General features: G+C 42.3%; 1 protein-coding gene and 1 pseudogene across 2 annotated transcripts in view; both read left to right on the top strand.

The window, feature by feature from the left end:
* The window catches only part of LOC146060227 (tetraspanin-18B-like), a 142,122-nt gene that overhangs the window by 56,141 nt on the left and 62,336 nt on the right, over positions 1–23,645 (top strand). The window contains exons 2-3 of one of the 2 annotated variants that reach the window (XR_014470401.1): positions 7,218–7,392; positions 15,504–18,120. The exons of the other annotated variant lie outside the window; for it this stretch is intronic. The gene's annotated coding sequence lies outside the window, so the exon portion shown is untranslated. Of the gene's footprint in view, positions 1–7,217; positions 7,393–15,503; positions 18,121–23,645 lie in introns of those variants that run through there. 2 annotated transcript variants of the gene reach the window in all.
* LOC146061218 (5S ribosomal RNA) lies at positions 12,086–12,205 on the top strand (annotated as a pseudogene).

Here is a 23,645-nt window from a genome sequence, read left to right as displayed (position 1 = left end):
CCTGTTTGGGTTTTCCCACCCGGACTCGGAGCCCGCCTTTCCGGCACCCACGAGTTCCCGCTGTCGGATCTCGTGTGATTCGGACAACATCACTAAAACGTCACTATATGTATATATGGACGGACGGGCGGGCGCCATGTTCACTCCAGTCTAGGAGATTCAACAGTGTGCACATCTGGCTGTCTTACCTGGCGCCCGCCCGTGTGCTCCCTCTCCTGCCCTGCTGTGCAACCTGCGTGGTGTAGTAGTAGTTCTACACTGCTGATAGTGACTACCTGCGTGGTGTAGTAGTAGTTCTACACTGCTGATAGTGACTACCTGCGTGGTGTAGTAGTAGTTCTACACTGCTGATAGTGACTACCTGCGTGGTGTAGTAGTTTTAACTACTACACTGCTGATAGTGACAACCTGCTGAGTCTGACTGTGTTAGTGTAGTGTAGTGTAGTGTGGTGGTACACTGACAGAGTCTGTGCTGTGCTGTATATTATATATTTATCCCTGTAGTCTGTGCCTGTGCCTCTTATAGGTTGATTTACCTGTCCTCCAGTGTCCAGTCCCACTCCCTACCACCAAATTCCTTAATAATAATCCTTTTAAATTTTTCTGTGTCTGCTGCTGTGTGACTAAGCTGGAACAGGGTACTACAAGTTAGGGATGGCCATCGATGATTCGAAATCATTGATGGTTCATGGCCGATGTCGAATACTTTTGCCATCGATGGGGGAGAACTAGATGGTTTCCCTCCATCGATGGAACAGCAAAACAATGTTTTGCTTTTTTTCAAAGTGCCAGGACACGGAGCATAGCTCTGCCCCTGACACCTGCGAAGCCCCGCCCCGTGTTTTGATTGGCCCAAAGGCCAATCAATCAAACACAATGGATGGCCATCGATATGTAAAAATATTGATGGTCATCCATTGCATAGTTAAGCACTATTGATGGCCAGTTGCAGAATTGCCATCTATGGCAACCATCGATGGCAATGGCAATGATGGCCATCTCTACTACAAGTCTCACCTCATCTGTGCAGGCCACACGTCAGTGCAAAATAAATGGCAAAATATCATTTTTATTTTAGAATAAAGGGGTTAATAAATAATACTGACTTATTAATAATCCTTTAAAAATGTTCTGTGTCTGCTGCTGTGTGTGTAAGCCGGGAGAGGGTAGTACAAGTCTCACCTCACCTGCGCAAGCAACACGTCGGTGCAAATTGCAAAATATAATATAATAAATAAATAAAGGGATTACTGACTTCTTAATAATTATTTTAAATTTTTCTGTGTCTGCTGCTGTGTGAGCTGGGACAGGGTACTACAAATATCACCTCACCCGTGTGCACACCGGTGCTGCAAAATCGGTGCTGCAAAATAATCAATCAAATTTCTTTGGACAATAAGGGTTACTGATTCAATTTTTTTGTGTCTGTTGCTGGGACTATAAATAAAGTAGTTAGCTAGCCAATAAATAAACATATTTACCTTTCATACTGATTGCATAGGAAATGTGGCCCCAAAAGGCTACTTATAGCTTTTTACTCCTGCTTGCAGTACTACTATAAAGTTGATTATGTTGAATCTATACTGTCATATGCAATCTACTTGCCAGCATTGCTGCCCCTGCATCAGCTTCTAACTGTCAAGTTACAGGCTGGGTTTGTGAAATTACAGTTATGAGCTAATTGGCTGGTGCTTTATCACTGGCCACTTTATCACTTCACCAGACTTAATAAATCTGACCCACAGAGTCCTATCATGCATAGTTTTCACACCACTGTCAGAAATAAGCAAAAAAAAGGGAACTAACCTGTAAAACAACATTCACAATTAGTGCAAGGACTGGTTATTTTCTTTTTATAAATATCTTATCATTGGAAATGTGTGTAAAGTTTCACTTTCTAAAAGCATCTCTCTACCGAGTAACCACTGTCACATGAAATGCATAATCCAATTCTCAAATTAGATTTATAGACATACTCATTTAGAAATCTATATTAGACTAGATTATGCTGCCCATACACTTGTGAGATATTGTATACAATCCTTCGATTTCGACCTCATCTGGTCGAGAAACTGAATGATTGTATGCACAAAATGTGTACCATTCGACGCGATGCGCGAGCACGCTGCTCGAATGTCACGTCTCACGGTCTTATGTGCTGCACGAATTGTATGTGCAGTCGAATGCTGATTTTTCTAAACAGCGACGTGCGATTCTTGAAGAGTTCTGGTCACTTCCTGGCCCCTCCTCTTCCACCCAACCTTTTTTTATCGAACGGTGCATTCGATCAATCGCATGATCAAATGCAAAATCGAATGCACTAAAATGCTTTTTTCATGCGATTTATCGAATGTTGAACTTCAAGGAAAACTGAACCCGAGATCGCATCGAATGTAATCGCACAAGTATATGTGCAGCATAAGAATACTGAGCGTCTCAACAGATTGTCAAACCACAGTATCCTGAATAGGGCATAAACATAAAGGGAGATATCAATTTAACCAGATATTAATTTAACCAGAAAATATTCTGGGGCATTTTTCTTGCCCAAAATTATCTGGCAATTCAATTGTGGCCTGTTTTTTCACTTGAAAAATGACCCGGTTATCGGCTAAAATACATGGAAACTGGGATCATTTTAGACCCTTGTGTTATCCCGGCCACCATCTTCTGCCTCAGCTATAGTCATTTATCGCAACTAATTGAATATTCCTCTAAATATGAAAATAAATCATATACCTTTCCTGATTATATAACATGCAACTCTTTTCCCAAAAGAGTTCTTTTTATGCCTTCAAAAATTTCTTATTAAAAAGTTAAGAACTGACCCCACTTGCCATCTGTTTTTTATGCCTCTGTACACTTCTACAAACCCATTTAATTTCTAACCCATAACTACTTTGTTTTTATCATTTAATCCATTTAGTGTTCCTATCTTTCTGTCATCATCCGCCTCTATTGCTTTCTCCACGTATTTCCACATGAAAAGAATAATACATTTTTTAACTTGACTTTAAACTTGAACTATAGATAATTGAAATATTAGTGTGACACATGCATCATCTTCAAAGCTAGTGGCAGGATAATGTTATATTTCTTAGGCATGAATACTAAGTTCCTCACCATTATACAAATTTATGGTTCAAATACAGTACAGATATTTATTTGTGATTTAAGAAGATATGCTGACAAATACAGCTTTTCTATCTACAGGCAAGTAAATATTACTGATGGAAATAAAGGAAAATCACTTACCTGCAAAAATCCCATCGTTTAGTGTGAGATGTAGGGTGATAAATCCGGCTTTGTGATGATCTCCTATATTTTATGTAACAAAATGGATTTAAATTTGTAATAACTGAAGAATATGACCAATGTGTATCTCAGTGCAGGGTGATCAGCAGTATATTCATGATGTGGCAGTGTACAAGAATATGTTGTGTGTGCCAGTTTTAGTGTGAAGATCTGATATAATAAATTTATAACGTGGATTTCTGCCAGAGAGCATGGATGCCTGTGATTATTTGAAGCTCCTCCTCTTAAAGTTTCATAAAGTGACTATATATCTCACACAGTGGGGGAAATTTATTAAAGGAAATTTGTAAAAAATAGGTGTATTTGTATCCAGAAATTCACTTATTTTTGACATTTACTATCCCGAAAATACGGCAATTCGTATTCATATTGATAGCACATCAATACGACTACGAATTGCCGTATTTTCGGGAAAGTAAATGTCAAAAATAAGTGAATTTCTGGATACAAATACACCTATTTTTTTACAAATTTCCTTTAGTAAATTTCCCCCAGTATGTCTATAACTCTTGCTATGTACCTAACCTATCACTATAAATTAAAAGGGTAGTATAAGGATATGACAGGTCACACACAGTACAGTGTACATGTATATATACATGAAAACCAGTTATTAGTGTAGGACTTGCAGTGAAATGGGGTCCCTAGGCGATGGGCTGCAAGCTTAAATGCATTGATCAATTCATGAACTAAAACCCCATTATTTATTTAATTGATTATTTGAATGTTTAGGTGAGTCAGTTTGTTGTAGTGAGTGCTGGGCCCCCTGTGTTTGTATTTACTAGAGTCACAGGCCACTGCACCCCATCCTGGGAAGTGTGTGCTATTTGCACCCCATTCTTAGGAATGGCCAGTGTGTTGGTACTTCTGTATCTATATATTTGGGTTGTTTTTTATTAACCTCTGTTACTGTGATCATAGCTTTCTCATGCACCCTAGATAAGCTCATTTACCTGAAACCTGTGACAGTTGCCCCTTTAATACTAATTCAGGTGCTGTGTTTGGGATTGTCTAACCTTTAAAAGCCATAAGGTACTTGGCAGTTGAGCATTAACCCAGAAAAAAAAACACATGCTCATTTTAGCTATGATGTGTAAGCAGTTGTCAGGTTCCCATGAAAACTAGTTACTAGTGTAGGACTTGCAGTGAAATGGGGTCCCTTTAGGGTGACCAACTCATCCCTTTAATCTGGGACACATATTAATTACACAGGTTCTGTGGCAGTTTAAAACCTGGTGAAATGGAGTCTTGAGGTGTGACAGTTTAAAACCAGGTGAAAGCCAGCCACAGAACCTGTGTAATTTATATGTGTCCCGGATTAAAGGGATGAGTTGGTCACCCTAGGTCCCTTGGCGATGGGCTGCAAACTTAAATGCATTGATCAATTCATGAACTAAAACCCCATTATTTATTTAATTGATTATTTGAATGTTAAGGTGAGTCAGTTTGTTGTAGTGAGTGCTGGGCCCCCTGTGTTTGTATTTACTAGAGTGTGTGGTCACAGGCCACTGCACCCCATCCTGGGAAGTGGGTGCTGTTTGCACCCCATTCTTAGGAATGGTGAGTGTGTTGGTACTTCTGTATCTATATATTTGGGTTGATTTTTTATTAACCTCTGTTACTGTGATCATAGCTTTCTCATGCACCCTAGATAAGCTCATTTACCTGAAACCTGTGACAGCTGCCCCTTTAATACTAAAGGTGCTGTGTTTGGGGTTGTCTCACCTTTAAAAGCCATAAGGTACTTGGCAGTTGAGCATTAACCCAGAAAAAAAACACATGTTCATTTTAGCTATGATGTGTATGCAGTTGTCAGGTTCCCATGAAAACCAGTTATTAGTGTAGGACTTGTAGAGAAACGGGGTCCCTTGGCGATGGGCTGCAAGCTTAAATGTATTGATCAATTATTGAACTAAAACCCCATTATTTATTTAATTGATTATTTGAATGTTAAGGTGAGTTAGTTTGTTGTAGTGAGTGCTGGGCCCCCTGTGTTTGTATATATATATATATTTATATATCAACACAGATCCCACCATGATGTACAAAGCTGAGCTGGATAAAGTATTGGAGGATGCCTTCAATTGACAATGGATCTCGGAAGCCACCAAAAAATTTCTAACTACTGATTGTCCTAAAACGCCACTGCTGTACTGTCTTCCCAAAGTGCACAAATGCCTTGAGTCTCCACCTGGTAGGCCCATTATTGCCGCCAGAGAGTCTATCTATTCTTCAGTGTCTAGACTGCTGGACTTTTATTTACAACCCTGCATACAAAGACTGCCTACCTATCTGCAGGATAAAACTGCCCTACTTACCAAACTCCGGGAGTTTAAGCAGATTACTCCTGAGATGTGGCTTTGCTCTCTCGACATTAGCAGCCTTTACACGAGTATACCCCATACAGGGGGGCTGCTAGCAACCAAACAAGTTTTAGAGGCTGATCCGGAATATGTGGGTCCATCCGTTGAATTATTTATTCATCTTCTAGAGCTAACCCTGACTAGGAATTTTTTCTGGTTCAACAAGGAATTCTTTCTACAGCGGACGGGGTGTGCCATGGGGTCTCCCGTGGCACCCTCGTTCGCGAATGCCTATATGTCTGTGGTTGAGCAAATGTTTTTCTTTAATCAACAGGTTGCCCCCAAGATTGCTCTATATACGAGATATATAGATGACGTCTTACTGTTTTGGCTGGGAACCGAAACAGAATTCAGAGAGTTGATGGGTGATATTAACAATCAAGATTGTCCAATCAAATTCACCTTCAGTATGAGTCAAGCCTCCATCCAATATTTGGATGTTCAGATATCTATTGAAAATCAACAGATCATGACATCTATTTTTTCCAAACCCACAGATAGAAACACACTGCTGTGTACCCAGAGTCACCACCCTCCAGCCCTAATTAGGGGATTGCCACTGTCACAACTCATCCGTGTGAAACGCATCACCAACAACGACGTGACTCTACCAACACAATTGTCTAATATGATGGACAAATTTAAACAACGTGGCTATAATGAGACCACACTGGTGAATGCACGTAAAAAAGTAGATCTGCTTTCTAGAGATGATCTCTTGAAAAGGAAAAGTAAGGACCCCGACCATTTGAAAGATCGGATCGGATGGGTAAGGGACTACAATGATGCTGATAGCATTATATCATCTGCATCAAAAAAATTGTGGCCTGTGATCCAACAAGATCGTGACCTGGTGAAATTGAGAAACACTACTATTATGTCATGTTACAAACGAGGCCGCAACATACGTGATTGGGTGGTCCACACAGATATCGCTAAGAGAATCCCTGCTCATACTCTTGTAAAGGAAGGTGGTTGTTATACCTGCACAGGGTGCACTACCCTAGTGGTATGACAAACACTAAGTTCTTTTTTCACCCCCTCTCTGGCACTAAATTCAAGATCAGGCATCCAGTCACCTGTACCAGCACCCATGTGGTGTATATGATTAAATGTCCCTGTGGCAAATGCTACATAGGCAAGACTATAAGAACTTTCCTGCGAGAGAATCGCACTTCATCGCTCTGCTATCAGAGCCGCGATTAATAAAAAAGAGAATGACCAGCCTGTAGCCAGGCACTTTGTTCAAGAACCTGGCTAGCCTACGGTATGTCATTATTGACCATGTCCCCCTGGATCCGAGAGGTGGTGATCGGGCCAAGAAGTTACTGCAACATGAAATGTACTGGATTTATAAACTGGACACTATGAGACCGCGAGGTCTCAATGAACAATTTTCATTAAATATTTTTCTCTAATCCAGTATCTTGTACCGCTTGGCTCCTCTTATGATTGCGATTTGTATAAATGTTGCTTGTTTTTCACATTTGTTATTATGTTCTGGATGCCTGCTATAAGTGTCTGTTCTGTCTCCAACAGAGCGCCCCGGGGATGGTTTCCTAGCAACCCTGATACACACTGGAGACGCGGTGGTGCGTAACCACGCAGCACGCTGAAGCCGGAAGTACGGGGTAACCCGGAAGAGTGAGGGAAGCGGATACCAATCTCCGGTGGAGCCTGGATTGGCAGATGGACGCTTACATGTGGTATATAGGTATGTACATTTTGTTGTTTATTTGTTCTTGTCTTGATAAATGAGTGACTTCCGAAACGTCGACTATTCCACCTGCTTGTTGGTGTCGTCTTTTTCCAAATCCGTGAGAGTGCCGCCCGTCTGCCCCCCTTGTACCTGTTCTTTGGTGTCTGCACCCCGGGCCTACATCGTTGTTACCTGCTGGAGTGCTGGTCAATCCCCCTCTATATGTATATATATATATATATATATACAGGTAGACAGAGGACTGGCACTTAGAACAGCGGGGGTCACTGAGTGGAGGTGCCTTCCACAGTATAAGTACAGCAGCGTATCTTCAGTTAAATGAAAAAGCAGGTTCTCCAAATAAAGAAAGACAGGAGGCGGCACTCTCAAATCAAAACGTGGGCAAATGTATTCAAAACATAAAGTAGTGAGAACAGGTCAGCATAACAGTGTCGACAAGTTTCGGAGCATTTCGCCCCTTCCTCAGGACAGCTGACAAAGCAATAAATCAAAGCATATAATGCAGAACAATCCATTCTCCAATCCATTCTTAAAGCTGCTGCTAGGCTCATCTTCCTCTCTCACCGCTCTACCTCCGCCTCCCCCTCTGTCTATCTCTTCACTGGCTCCCCATTCCTTTCCGAGTTCTCTTTAAACTCCTCACCACCACCTACAAGGCTCTCTCCTCCTCCACCGCTCCTTACCTCTCTTCACTGATCTCTATCCTCACTCCCTCCCATCCTCTTCGCTCCGCCGCTGACCGACGACTGACCTCTCACCTAATCACTTCCTCCCACTCCCGTGTCCAAGACTTCTCTCGCGCTGCCCCCCTGCACTGGAACAACCTCCCGCCACCCATCAGTCTTTCTGATTCCCTTACCTCCTTCAAGCGCTCCCTCAAAACCCACTTTTTTCAACTAGCCTATCCCTCTTTCTAACCTCTTTTGATCCTCCTATCCTGCCTCCGTCCCATATGTTCCTAATTATCCTATTGTTTTCGTTCGTCCACCCACCTCCTTTTAGTATTTTAACTCTTATGAGTAGGGCCCTCCTTCCTCACGTACTCACCCTACCTCTTTACCTCACCTGTGCTCCTGTCCTATTCTTCCCGTCCTCTACTTCATCTTCAGTCTCCTCGACAATTTTGACACCTACTTCAGAACTGATGCTGCTATACCCCTATTTATGCTGTATTTTATCAACTCACCCTGTACGTTACCTTGTAATTTGTTTTTTGTTTGCTATGTACGGTGCTGCGGACACTTTGTGGCGCCTTATAAATAAACATACTACTACTTAAGCCACACACCATAATGTTCATAATTATGCCAAACACCATAACCAATCCTGCATTATGCTTACTGTGTGCTCAATGGTTTCTTTTGTCTGTAACTTGTCTGTTACTGTACTACCAACATCCTCTGTATTATGTGCAGTGTTTTTTAATGTCTGTAAAGCGCCTTGAATCCTGTTGGAGAAAGTGCGCTATTTAAATTAAACTTATGTACATAAGTGCTGCTTACCTACATGCTCATTGCCAGGGGTTCCATGCTCATTGCCAGGGGTTACATGCTTGTTGCCATGTGGGATTACATGCTCATTGCCAAGGGAGAATACATGCTTGCGGTAACTGGGGGACAGAAGCAGAAGTGCCGCTGGGCAGAAGTGACAGCCATTGACAGCCGGGCAGAGAGCGGGGGCTGCCCAGCTTTATTCAGAGAACTGCAGGTCCCGGCTTATCCTATGGGGAAAACATTCCAGCTTTGCCAAGCGGTATCTCTGGTTCACAGGGGGCTAGAGACGCAGGGCTGGGCTCGTTGGAAAGCCCCATCCCTCAGCTACAACATTTGCAGAGTGGGCCTGGAGCTGTAGCTCCTTCAGGACCATTGTTAATCCAGCCCTGCATCTGGTGGGCTGTAGGGTGGGGTGATGGCGCAATGCAAAGGCCTGAAAAGTGTTGTTTATTTGCATGTGCTGGGGTGATGGTGCACTACAAAGGCCTGTCATGTGTTGTTTATTTGCATGTGCTGGGGTGATCGGGTTAATTGGCTTCCATTAAAAATGTTATTAAACCAACAGTGAATGTGTGTGCGTGTACATGTGGTAGGGAAAATAGATTGTAAGCTGCCCTTAGGTATGGACTGATGTTCATGTTCTCTGTGAAGCAATGTGGAATATGTGTGCACGATATGTGCAATTTGGATGGGATGCATGGTGCGGTTGCCAAGTGGATGCCAATGCTGTTTATGTGCATAATGGGGGATGCATATATGTTATTTATGTATTTACATTTTTTTCACATTAGTCACATAGAAATGTCAAAACAAAAGCCTGAAATAAAGTTCACCACTTGGTTCATTGACATCTTTCGGGCCCACGAATGCCGCTGGCAAATTACAAGCAAAGGCTTTTCAAACAAGCAAAAAAGGGATCAGGCCCCCAATGCTTTGCTGGAGTATACCGAAGTGATGCCAGTATGGAATGGGTGATGAAGAAGATTGGGAATTTGAGGACAATATATATATATATATGTAGACAGTGGAAAAAGATAACGGCGACTAATTGTTTATAAAAAATTTTTTTTTTTTTTTTTTTTTTTTTTAAAAAAGGATTAACGATCTGGAATAAAAAAATATTTTAGAGATGTTCTTAAAAATAATAATAAATTTATTTCAAAATGAGAGATAAAAAGGAGCAATTTTTTGATAAAACAATGTGGACAATATTTAGACAAGTATATAAAAATAAATATAAATATATGAAATAAAATCGCTTAACTTAAGGATGTAGTTGGAGGCTAGGATCACCCAACGCGTTTCGTCCTGTCAGACTTCATCAAGGGGTAGGGAGCAACTGAGACCAAACTGATATTTATACCTCTGTACTAGCCTGGGCACTGTGACATCATATCCTGTCATTAAATGGTTCATTAGTTTCTAAATAAATAACTAGCTTATGTAGCATTGTGGGACAAACTTCATTTTATACACCATAAGTGCGCTAAGTAGGGCGCCACAATATAAATCTAAAAAGTATATATATAGAGGAATAATCCATAGTTTTGTTTTTAATTGCGGCACTTCCGCCACACATCCGGTATCATGGACTTTCTTTTGCGCATGCGCGGCCCGTCTATATCCGCGATTCAGTCAATATGCCACGCTTCCGTCTGTGGATGCGCCTGCGTGGTTGGAGTACTCTGGACATCGTAAGGAATCTGTATCCGTTGACAGGGTGACTGTTTCTGTCTGTGAAAACGATTGACGGCGGCCATGTTCTAGAAGGCTCCACGGTCCTGCTCCAATAGTAAGGAGCCGCGGCCATCTTGTCAGCGTTGCTTACGCTGATATTTCACCATGGAAGAATAGAAAAAACACATGTAAATATATGATCCTATCAGAGTTTCGCGAGACAATTTTCGATGATAGTGCAACCATTACTATTAAGTGATGGGTTTTATATAAATAATCCAGATGGCATAATTATGGAATATAGTGATATTAAAAATAGTGCAGCCATTTGCGGTGATAGTGCAACCATTACTATTAAGTGATGGGTTTTATAATCCAGATAATATAGTTATGGAATATAGTGATATTTTAAAATAGTGCAATGAATGTTTGACACTGATGATCATTATATATTAATTTTAATTATAATTAGTGAGCATATTTAGTGTTTGTATAAATGGATAATTTACATATTAAAACCATTATACCTAATAATACAGTACAAGTGAATAAATAATTACATATTAAGTTCATATAAGTAACGCAGTCCATAGTGAGTTTATAAAGTGCTTATGTGCCTATATTGTGACTATATTGCTTCAATGCTTCAAGGAGAAGGAATACCCGATGGAAATCCTCCAAGAGGCAATCGAAAAAGTTAACAATGTCAGCAGAGACAACCTCCTGGATTATAAGGTAAAAGAAGTGAAAAAAGATTCAGTAGCCTTCATAACCACATACAGCCAGCATGAAGTAAAAATAAAACAATGCCTAAAAAAACATTGGAATGTACTACTCATGGATCCAACGCTAAAAGAAATTCTACCTCCAAACCCAGAAGTAATTTTTAAAAAATCCAAAAATCTTAAGGACATTCTAGCACCTAGCCTTTTACTGCCAATCAAAACCCAACACAACTCTATGGTCAAATGCACAGGATCCTACAAATGTGGGAAATGCAATGTATGTAGATTTGTTCATCCCAATAGAAAGACCTTCACCGACTTCAATGACAAGAAAGAATTCAGGATTAGAGACTTTATGAACTGCAATACATCTTCAGTTATATATTTACTTGAATGCCCATGCCACTTGAAATATGTTGGAAAAACGAAGAGGATACTTAAATTACGTGTACAGGAACATAGCCGCAACATCAAAAATAAAATAGACAGTCACGCCATCTATAGACACTTTGCCACTCATCATAATGCAAATCCAGAGGGACTCACGTTCAAGGCTATTGAGTGGGTCAAACTGGGACCCAGAGGTGGTGACCTGGCCAAAAAACTGTCGCAGAGAGAAATGTATTGGATTTTCGAACTCAACACCATGCATCCCCTGGGCTTCAATGAAAGTTATGAAATTGCTCCATTTTTATAAATATTTTAACTATCACCTTATCACGACATTCACTCTTGTATCCCTTCACCAATAATAAAGGTTATTCCCTAGCATTCTTGTTTGGTCTGAATTTTATCTACAGTCATACCACACTCTGAGACGCCCAATCCCGTCCGATCTTGGAAGCTAAGCAGTGTTGGGCCAGGTCAGTACCAAGATGGGAGACCTCTTGGGAAAACCTGGTGCTGTAGGAACAGCAATTGACGTATTGTAACAAGAAACAGGGGTCTCAACCTTCCTAATGGATTACCATTGAAGCAATATAGTCACAATATAGGCACATAAGCACTTTATAAACTCACTATGGACTGCGTTACTTATATGAACTTAATATGTAATTATTTATTCACTTGTACTGTATTATTAGGTATAATGGTTTTAATATGTAAATTATCCATTTATACAAACACTAAATATGCTCACTAATTATAATTAAAATTAATATATAATGATCATCAGTGTCAAACATTCATTGCACTATTTTAAAATATCACTATATTCCATAACTATGGCCCTTATTCTGATTGATGCGGACTTTACCGCGTACTTACGGATCGCGTCTTTATGACGTCTGCGCATGCGTGGAGAACGCTACGCGCATGTGCCACGCCTTGACTCGGTACCAGTTCGGCCAAATCCCGTCCAAAACTGTTCGCCGCTATCAGTCGGGAAATAGGGGCGTATTATGGGCGTCATGCGGAATGACACATGGGCGTAGTTTCAAAGTGGGCAAAACGGGGCGGAAACATGGGCGGACACGGGGGAGTACACTTATGTTGGGGGGCGTACATTCGGAAACCACTCCGAATGCACGCGATGAAAAAAGGGCAGAAATGTGCGGTGTCCACAAGTGTACTATTGCTTTGCGGACACCACTCGTTCATGCGGTAGGCGAACGTACGCCTAATGACTACAACCATTAACACCTGAACCCAATAGAATCTACTCCTTTACTCATTACTCACTAATAGGACGCTTGTCAGTGCTTTAATAGAAACCATTGCACTTACATTGCTGTAAGGGTTAATGTGTGCTATGCATGTGTTAGGCATGCTTGTAAGGATATATTGGAATCTAATTGATTCCAATTACAAATAAGCTGTTTTTTATGAGGGTAGGTAATTGAATAAGTGGGTCATGTGATGTATTGCAGAAGATACTTCATAGTGGGTTGTTTGGCGGAAATCCTCCGCTTACGTGCGGTAGCACCGCTTGGCTCCCGTTCGGATGCGGTATTCCCGAGCATACTCTGTAATACTCTGTAATACCGTGACGAATCGGAGTGTTTCTCCCGCACACGCATGATTTGTATGTCGTCCGTAAACACGCCCTGTTCTTAAAGAGTGAGTCCGTCCGAATGCGGAGGACACGTGGGCGTTTCTACGGATGATGGCCGCATGCGGAAAAACACCGTGGCGTGCGGACCGCTCCGTAAGAATGCGGGAATTTCCGCACAGATCAGAATAAGGGCCTATATTATCTGGATTATAAAACCCATCACTTAATAGTAATGGTTGCACTATCACCGCAAATGGCTGCACTATTTTTAATATCACTATATTCCATAATTATGCCATCTGGATTATTTATATAAAACCCATCACTTAATAGTAATGGTTGCACTATCATCGAAAATTGTCTCGCGAAACTCTGATAGGATCATATATTTACATGTGTTTTTTCTATTCTTCCATGGTGAAATATCAGCGTAAGCAACGCTGACAAGATGGCCGCGGCTCCTTACTATTGGAGCAGGACCGTGGAGCCTTCTAGAACATGGCCGCCGTCAATCGTTTTCACAGACAGAAACAGTCACCCTGTCAACGGATACAGATTCCTTACGATGTCCAGAGTACTCCAACCACGCAGGCGCATCCACAGACGGAAGCGTGGCATATTGACTGAATCGCGGATATAGACGGGCCGCGCATGCGCAAAAGAAAGTCCATGATACCGGATGTGTGGCGGAAGTGCCGCAATTAAAAACAAAACTATGGATTATTCCTCTATATATATACTTTTTAGATTTATATTGTGGCGCCCTACTTAGCGCACTTATGGTGTATAAAATGAAGTTTGTCCCACAATGCTACATAAGCTAGTTATTTATTTAGAAACTAATGAACCATTTAATGACAGGATATGATGTCACAGTGCCCAGGCTAGTACAGAGGTATAAATATCAGTTTGGTCTCAGTTGCTCCCTACCCCTTGATGAAGTCTGACAGGACGAAACGCGTTGGGTGATCCTAGCCTCCAACTACATCCTTAAGTTAAGCGATTTTATTTCATATATTTATATTTATTTTTATATACTTGTCTAAATATTGTCCACATTGTTTTATCAAAAAATTGCTCCTTTTTATCTCTCATTTTGAAATAAATTTATTATTATTTTTAAGAACATCTCTAAAATATTTTTTTATTCCAGATCGTTAATCCTTTTTAAAAAAAAAAAAAAAAAAAAAAAATTTTTATAAACAATTAGTCGCCGTTATCTTTTTCCACTGTCTACATTTTCTCTTGAGCAGCTTACCACTGCTCTTCTCTTAAAGACTGGCAGACACCCTTTATCAAGGGAATATTGTTTATTTATTAAATTTTGGGGAAACACAAGTGGCGCTTCTCATCCAATCTTCACATATATATATATATATATATATATATATATATACAGGTAATCCTGGCACTCAATCCAAACAGTCAAAGACTTGGGTGTCCCTCTGTCCTTGCACAGCGGCAGGAAATGTAGGTAATATGCAATAGAGGTCACTCACAAGATTTTCTAGCTGCACGGCGGCAGACTGGCAATAATGATCACAACTGACACAAGTAGTAGTGAGTCAACGTTTCGGGCTGGTCGCCCTTTTAAAGGGCGACCAGCCCGAAACGTTGACTCACTACTACTTGTGTCAGTTGTGATCATTATTGCCAGTCTGCCGCCGTGCAGCTAGAAAATCTTGTGAGTGACCTCTATTGCATATTACCTATATATATATATATATATACAGCAAAATGTAACGCTGGTTTTTAAAGGTGGAAACGGTGAGATTTTAATCCATCAAATATCGACGTTTCGCGGAAGTGATGCGGGGAACCCGGAAGTATCGGGAGCAGGGACGGAAAGTCGGTCACCGATTGGTAAGTGTATGTATTTATACTCGCACATTATCACTATACTGTTATCCTGATGAAGGGGACACGGTCCCCGAAACGTCGATATTTGATGGATTAAAATCTCACCGTTTCCACCTTTAAAAACCAGCGTGTCAGTGTCTGGGTGCCGTTACATTTTGCTGTTTCTACATACGGGACCTTTTACCCTGTTTCGGGCACCAGAGCAAGTTAACCCCAAGGGGGGCCGGAGTGCCGGGAGTACAGGAACGTATATATATATATATATATATATATATATATATATATATATATATATATATATATGAGACATGTCATCATAATTCATGGTCCTAATGTTTTGTGTCTTTTTTACAGGATATTCCGGAGCTGTTGAAGTGATCTGTGACTACAGAAGCTGCAGATCTGGAGTGTGTGGAAGGAGAGACATCAACCTCCACCCCTCTGCCAAAAGATCTGTAGCTGGCGGCTCTGAGCAATTTTTTAAATTTGCGGAGGCCAATTAATTTTCATGCCTTCCAAAATTCCTTATTAAAAAGTTAAGAACTGACCCCACTTGCCATCTGTTTTTTTATGCCTCTGTACACGTCTACAACCCCATTTAATTCCTAACCCAGGGGTTCCCAAATGTTTTGAATCACGGCACCACAAAGCACCAGAAAAATTTTCCTGGCACCCCTAGGCTAAAGGTTTATCATTAAGAAAGTTAGAAAGAAATATTAAGTGAAATAAATTGTGTTTAGAACGCATCCTTAGGATCAGTTATGTGGTAATGGACAGGGTTCACTACTGTCTGTCCCCAATTTAACTATAAATTGGACATAAATACTGTAACTTGAATTGGTCCTGGACCACCAACCCAAGGCACCCCTGCAAGATCCCCAAGGCACACCAGGGTGCCACGGCACACAGTTTGGGAACCACTGTTCTAGCCCATAACTGCAATTCAACAGTTTTCCAATATGGTGCATTCAATGGATGACGACACCCGTCTAAATTCAAACGCATCGTATACGATGCAATACTTTAGGCCCAGGATAAAAACATTCCAGAGGACCTGAAATTAATGTGCGACCCGATGCATTATGCATCTTGCGGCCCCCTGCCACAGTATCCTTACCATCAACCCTATACTAATCCGCCGGGGATTCCTCTGCAGCTTCCCCATTTTAACCTGAGGGGAGCACCTTCACCCAACCTGGCTACACCAGTCACCACCAGCACTCTGTCCAGTGGTGTGTACTCTGCTACACTGAGTACACAAGCCCCATCACAGGACGATGCTGACTTTTTTCTAAATCATTTTTCTCTATAATATTTATTATTATTATTATTATCGTTTATTTATATGGCACCGCAAGGGTTCGGCAGTGCCTGACAATACATAGGTGAGCAAAAATACAAGAAAACAGTGATTGACAGTACAAATACAAGTTAGGACAAGTACATGGTAAATAAAAAACAGTTACAGTAGCGAACCTGACCCTATTTTACCCGTCACAAAGTTAAACAGTATTCTTAGAGAGGGCCCTGCTTATGAGCGTTTACAATCTAAAGGGAAGGGGTAGACAGACGGGGGCCAGACAGTTTCCCGACAGTCGGGATCCTGACAGTCATTACCCTGACATCGGGATCCTGACAGTCAAAACTCCGACACTCGGGGTCCCGGCGGCCACCGGCTATTCTCCCTAGTGGGGGCCCACGACCCCCATAGAGGGAGAATAGAATAGGTGGCGAGCTTATCCAGCCATCGTACCCGCAAGGGGTTTTGTTGCACTTCCCATGCTGTCTGTGTCCGACGTCGGGCTAATGACTGTCGGGATCCTGACTGTCGGGACCATATACCACACCCATACAGATTAGGGTAACACAGCAGGGGTCAAAGTGAGCATGATCATAATTTTATAATGAAAATTGGTTAGATTTAATGAAGAAGTGAGTCTAGAGGGCCCATAGTCTGATAGGGAGAGGTAGAGAATTCCAGCAATAACGGCCAAAATCTTGGAGAAGGGAGTGGGAGGAAGTAACCAGTTGGCAGGAGAGGTGGCCTGCATTTGTAGATTGGAGAGGGCGGGTGAGAGTATACGGAGAGATAAGGTCAGATACAGTATGTAGGAGGGAGAGGAATAGGTGATTTGCTGGATTTGTTGGATTTATCGCTGTTTGGAATTATGCTGCCTTGAGAATGGTCTTCATACCCTTCAACTGTACCAATTTAGCCGGTACAGTACCATTTTTTTTAAGGTCTGTACTGGATTTTTTACGGTCTACACCGAATGTACCGATTTTTGAAGAATCACAAACCAATCAGCCAAATAGCCAATCACAAGCGGTGGTTTTACTGAAGGTGGTGCAGGGAGAAGAGTGGCTTGCTGCAGTGAGAGGCTTGCCTTGCACCACGGCCAATTACAGTAAGTGCAGGGAGCTGGGAGGCGGCAGTTGGAATTTGATTCGAGCATAAGTAGCGGTACAGGCAGGCTCAGGTAACGGGACTCAGACATTATGGGGGAAATTTACTAAGATGATTTAGTAGAAAAAAATTGTATTTTCCTATGAAAATACAATTTTTTTTGGTGTATTCGTTTGGCATTTACTATGCCAAAAATACAAATATTCGTATTCATATTGATGGGACATTCGTATTTGTATTTACAAATACAAATGTCTACACCATCGATAGAATACGACAGGAATCACCATTCAAAAGAATGGTGGTTCCTGATTTACTAAGCAGCCGTATTGAAAATACGGCTGCTAATTAGGGGGAAATTTACTAAGAATGCAAATACGTAAATTCGTATTTGCATTCTTCCACGACTGCATACGACTGTTTCAGTCGTATGCAAAGTCGTGTTCCGGAGGGTCATTTACAAAGCAGTCATATACGACTGCTTTGTAACCCTCCGATGGTGTAACTATTCGTATTAGCGGCACATATATATGGCCGCTAATACGAATGTTTCAGGCAGCCTGCACGGATCAGTCAGATCTGTGCAGGCTGCAATGTGTAAAAAAATATAGATAAATAAATAAATGAAAAAAAAAAACAGCGTGGGGTCCCCCCCATGGCTGTAACCAGCACCAGGCTCAAGGAGCCGGGCCGGTAATAAAAAATCAGGAAACCCCGCAAATAGGGGTTCCCCGATTTTTTACAACCATCCCCAGGCTCCATGGCCGGGGCTGGTTCCCAAAATACGGGGGACAAAATGACTAGGGGTCCCCCGTATTTTAAGAACCAACCCCAGGCCAAACCAGCCAGCAGGGTAATGTCACAGCCGGGGACACTTATGATATAAGGTCCCGTGGCCAAAACATCACCCTACTGACCAGTCAGCCTGGCCAGGGGCCCTGGGGGAGTGGGGACCCCCCCAATGAAGGTGTCCCCCCCCTCCAGGACTTACCTGACCAGGCTGAAGCCTGGTGCGGTCCCCGGTGACCCTGGAGCGGTGGTCACCAGGCTGATGGCAGTGTAAAAAAAAAGAATAAACTATTGTCTAACACTGGGGCACTATGAGTCCCAGCAAGCCTCCCCTGCAAGCTGGGACTTGGAGAACCACAAGTCCCAGCCTGCGGGGCATTAAAGGGCCCGCTGGCACTTGTAGTTCCACAGTATTAAAAATAGTGAAATAAAACACACTGACACACACTTAAAATAAAACTTTGTCCCCCGTATTTTGGGAACCAGCCCCGGCCATGGAGCCTGGGGCTGGTTGTAAAAAATCAGGGAACCCCTATTTGCGGGGTTTCCTGATTTTTTATTACCGGCTCCTTGAGCCTGGTGCTGGTTACAGCCGTGGGGGGGACCCCACGCTGTTTTTTTCTTTTATTTATTTAATTTTCTAATTTTTAACACTGAAGCCTGCACGGATCTGACTGATCCGTGCAGGCTGAAGCCAAATACGACAGGAAAATAAGGTGTATTTTCCTGTCCTATTTGGCCGGGTATTTCATGCCTAATAGCAGCCGTATTTTCAATACGGCTGCTAGTAAATCAGGAACCACCATTCTTTTGAATGGTGATTCCTGTCGTATTCTATCGATGGTGTAGACATTCGTATTTGTAAATACAAATACGAATGTCCCATCAATATGAATACGAATATTTGTATTTTTGGCTTAGTAAATGCCAAAAATACAAATACACTCCAAAAATTCGTATTTTCCTAGGAAAATACGAATTTTTCCTACAAATCCATATTAGTAAATCTCCCCCTTAGTGTAAAACTGCCACGAATATACGGCAGGAAAATACACTTTATTTTCCTGTCGTATTTGGCAGAAGCCTGCACGGATCAGTCAGATCCGTGCAGGCTTAAGTGTTAAAAAAATTGTAAAATAAATAAATGAAAAAAAAACAGCGTGGGGTCCCCCCCACAGCTGTAACCAGCACCAGGCTGAAAGAGCCGGGGTCGGTAATTAAAAATCAGGGAACCCGACAAATAGGGGTTCCCCGATTTTTAACAACCAGCCCCAGGCTCCAGGTCCGGGGCTGGTTCCCAAAATACGGGGGACAAAATGACTAGGGGTCCCCCGTATTTTAAGAACCAGCCCCAGGCACAACCAGCCAGCAGGGTAATGCCACAGCCGGGGGACACTTATTATATAAGGTCTCGCGGCCAAAGCATTAACCCTACCGACCAGTCAGCCTGGCCAGGGGTCCTGGGGGAGTGGGGACCACCCCAATAAAGGGGTCCCCCCCTTCAGAACTTACCTGACCAGGCTGAAGCCTGGTGCTGTCCCCGGTGGCCCTGTGCGGTGGCCACCGGGCTGATAAAATGGTATAAATAAAAAGATTAAAAACTATTGTCTTATACCGTGGAACTATGAATCCCAGCAATCCTCCCGCGAATGCTGGGACTTGAAGAACCACAAGTCCCAGCATGCGGGGCATTTAAGGGCCCGCTGGGTCTTGTAGTTCCGCAGTACAAGAAATAGTTAAATTAACACACTGACACCCCAGAAAAAAGAAAAGTTTAATACATACATTACACAAACACACTGATACTTACCTATCTTGAGCCCGTCGGTAGGTCCCTGGGTCCGGTCCGGTGGTTTGGTTCCGGGGCCTTGGTTCCGGGGCTGGTCCGGGCCTGAGGCTCCAGGGCTGAAGAGTCCGGGGTCCAGGATCCATTGTAATTCAAAGGGGTGTGGAAGGAAATCCTACTCACCTGGTCCTCTGGCGACCATCCCGGCATCTTCTCTTCAAGTCGCGCTGCTCCCGGCTCCAGTGGTACCCGCTCCGCTCGGACACTCAGAGACGCAGAGATATTCATATTTCCCCGCCTCTACTCAGAATGATTTCTATTGGCTGCCTAGCGGCCAATCAGGAGCCGACTTTCTCTGGGACAATTAAACTGGGACATTGACCCTGATGACTCCATTTGAAAAAGTCTGTTGAGTGCTGTTTTTCCCCATGGGAAGTTTTCTGTGTATGTATATATATATATATATATATATATATATATATATATATATACTCCCCTTGAAGAAGTCCATAAGTGGACTAAACGCGTTGGGACCATCCTTCAATCCTTTATGCTACTCAGCCTTGGAGCTGATGCTCTGCCTTCCAAAGGACTTCCAAAAAACAAACTACTTTTCTTTTATTGAGCTAAGTACTTACTATGGTTTTTTATACTTAAGCCTAATAACATATTGTTTTATATATATAGTGAATTGCCCTCTGTTCCCCATACCCACCTATACCCCCCATGTCTTTATCAATTGCATTTATATCTGTTTTTATGTAAAATCTCTATATATTTTGTGCATATCTTTATATTTATATTAATTAAAAAAATTAAATCTAAAAATCTTCTTGATATATGTAAAAAGTCATTCTATAAATTATATTGTACAAATACAGTTAGGCTTGAAAAAGATAGGAGGACCTATCGAAACGCGTCGGTGGAGAGGTGTGCCAACCATTGTGGACTGTGACCTTGTTGGATGGTGACGTTTCGGCGTATGTGGCCACTGCACGGATCTAGGTATCACCATTCATTTCCATCTTCCAGTCACCATTTTCTTTTATGCACCCATAATAAATATTTTATACTGAGAGAGACCCTCTCCTTATTTTTTAAATGTGCATTGGAGTCCGTGTGCATGGGAAACTGATGCAGCACTCAGAGGACATTCCAGTACCCAAAGATACCTTTATAGGTGTTATCTAAGTGCATTTGATGTGAGTACGGTACGTTTATAACCATACCGGTGGAGGGAATCATTGCTGCTATCACGGAGTGTGATCCATGATAAATAAAGCTTTATGCACAGGTTCTCATTTCTCTCTATGTGAGTGAGGGTACACATTCTGGGGCCCTCCATATCATCCCATATTCTATCATTTGGATCTAGACATACTAGACATTGTATTTTCTTTTTCTCCTTGACATATCCATCCGGTCACGAGAGATCTCTATCAAAAAGTAAATATTGGTGTAAGAACAAGCATCATTGCCGCATGCCTGATTTCTTGAAAAAATTGTTGTTGGAGAGGACTGTGTGGTGGTCCTAATTTGAAGGCTTGGCTGAAGGTGCTGGGTAGCGCCTTGGGACTTTTTCTTTAGTTTGTTATTTAAATCCAGTTAGGTGCCTGGTTTCTCCCTATACCCTCTATAAAAAAAAACATCCGATTTACCAAGTCGGCTTACAGAGAATTGGCCTGCCACCCCATAGACTTTATCTATACAAAAAGTCTCAAGGGTCTCCCATATAAAAAGTATAAAATATAGGAGGAAATATTGAACATTTCCCAAAACTATACACTCCACCCCCTCTATCTCCTCCCCTCTTCTTCCATCTCCTCCTTCTCTCCCCTCCTTCCCCCTCAGTCCTGAGTGCGGCACATACTTTTTGTACTGCTTTCGGATCGCATCGCACACACATTGCATGCATGCCGTGCGATGCGATGTGATGTGATCTAGCCCATAACGTATGTGATTCTCGCAGTGTGTATGGGCACCTTTAGTGCCTGCAACATTTTGCGGACACAGCAGTGAGATGGTGTATGCATACATGTACATGCACCGGAGATCCTCCATAGGATCGCATGTTGCATACACTCCCACAATCGGGCTGCAGCTTGTTGCAATGGCAATGTGAAAGGGCGCAAAATGTATGGTTTGCAGGAGGGCGCCGGACACCCTAGCACCAGCCCTGAGCCCACCATCCCCCCTCCACCAGCCCCACCCGCACCCCCTCGTTAACATATGAGAACACATTCCCTCACATGCGGACGAAGGGTAGAGAAATAATACGATGGTTGCCAAAGTTTTGCAATTGCATGTTAATGCTTTGCTATACAGTGAAGCATGTGTTTGCTAACGGCAGCCAAGCTGCAAAGCCAGACTGCAGGCCACCATCTTTTGGGTCACAGCAACTGGGTGTGATGTCATGCAGCCACTGCGGCCTGCCCTGAACATGTTCCAGACACGCCTGCCTAGTCCACCCCAAAAATGCTGCATTGCCACCCCGTCACCTGTGGCCCTAAAGCCCCGTACACACGGGGGAGATATATTGCTCAGCAATATATGGCTGAGCCATATATTGCTCAGTTTCTCCTTTTCATCAGCGACCAGAGATGGTCGCTGATGAAAAGTAAACTGCCGGGGCATGTTCCTGCGACCAGCGATTACTACAGGGGTAAAAACGGGTGCGCACACCTGGCGATATATCGCCAGTGCACACTCCCATCGTGGGCAATATGGTCGCTTAGCGACCATATTTCCCGCGATATTACACAAAGTCGCCCCTGTGTGTACGCACCATTAGACTGTGGTCTAATTTTTCGAAATGCAACCAAAGTATAAGGGGTTGCACGTTTGTGCTATGGCATAAGGAGAATGGAATAAGCTGAACAGCGATTTTTGGTAGTCTCCAACTGAGGCGGAATTTGGCTTTTTTGACTCTGGGGGCCAAATGTAATAAGGTGCGAGTTTCAGAAAGTGAGAGATTTTGGGAGAGTTTTCCCATGTTTTTTAAAGCAGCAATCAATCACACTGCAAAACCTGGTTGATTTTGCCATGTAATTGATTGCTGCTTTAAAAAACATGGGAAAACTCTCCCAAAATCTCTCTCTTTCTGAAACTCTCACCCTATTACATTTGGCCCTAGGTATCAGAACTTTGTTGCAAAAAAATGAGTGTTGTTGGGTATAATTTTTTTGTTTTTATTCTAGTGTAGTCACAAATCACAGTGTCCTTCAAAGATAAACCTGTTCATGTACAACACCTTTTGTTTAATGTATATTGCATTTTAAGTCTAGCAGAGAAATTCTTAAAATAAATAAACCTCTTGTACTTTCATCAAAGGGAGGGTAATGGGAGAAGGTATTTGCATTGTAGGGAATATTTTTTTTAAGGAGTGGTATCTGATAAGGGCGATGTAATGTGAGAGCTGAGTTACATGATCTTAACATGAATTTATAATGGAAGAAGTCATAGAGAAGTTTGATTCTGTGCCAAGTCCTTTCTGCATTATGCAAGCATTTTTCCC

The sequence above is a fragment of the Crinia signifera genome, chromosome 2 (genome assembly GCF_055691185.1).
Source record: "Crinia signifera chromosome 2, ASM5569118v1, whole genome shotgun sequence".
Taxonomy (NCBI): Eukaryota; Metazoa; Chordata; class Amphibia; order Anura; family Myobatrachidae; genus Crinia; species Crinia signifera.
Note: the sequence above shows the minus strand (reverse complement) of the source record. Positions and strands in the feature narration are given on the sequence as shown.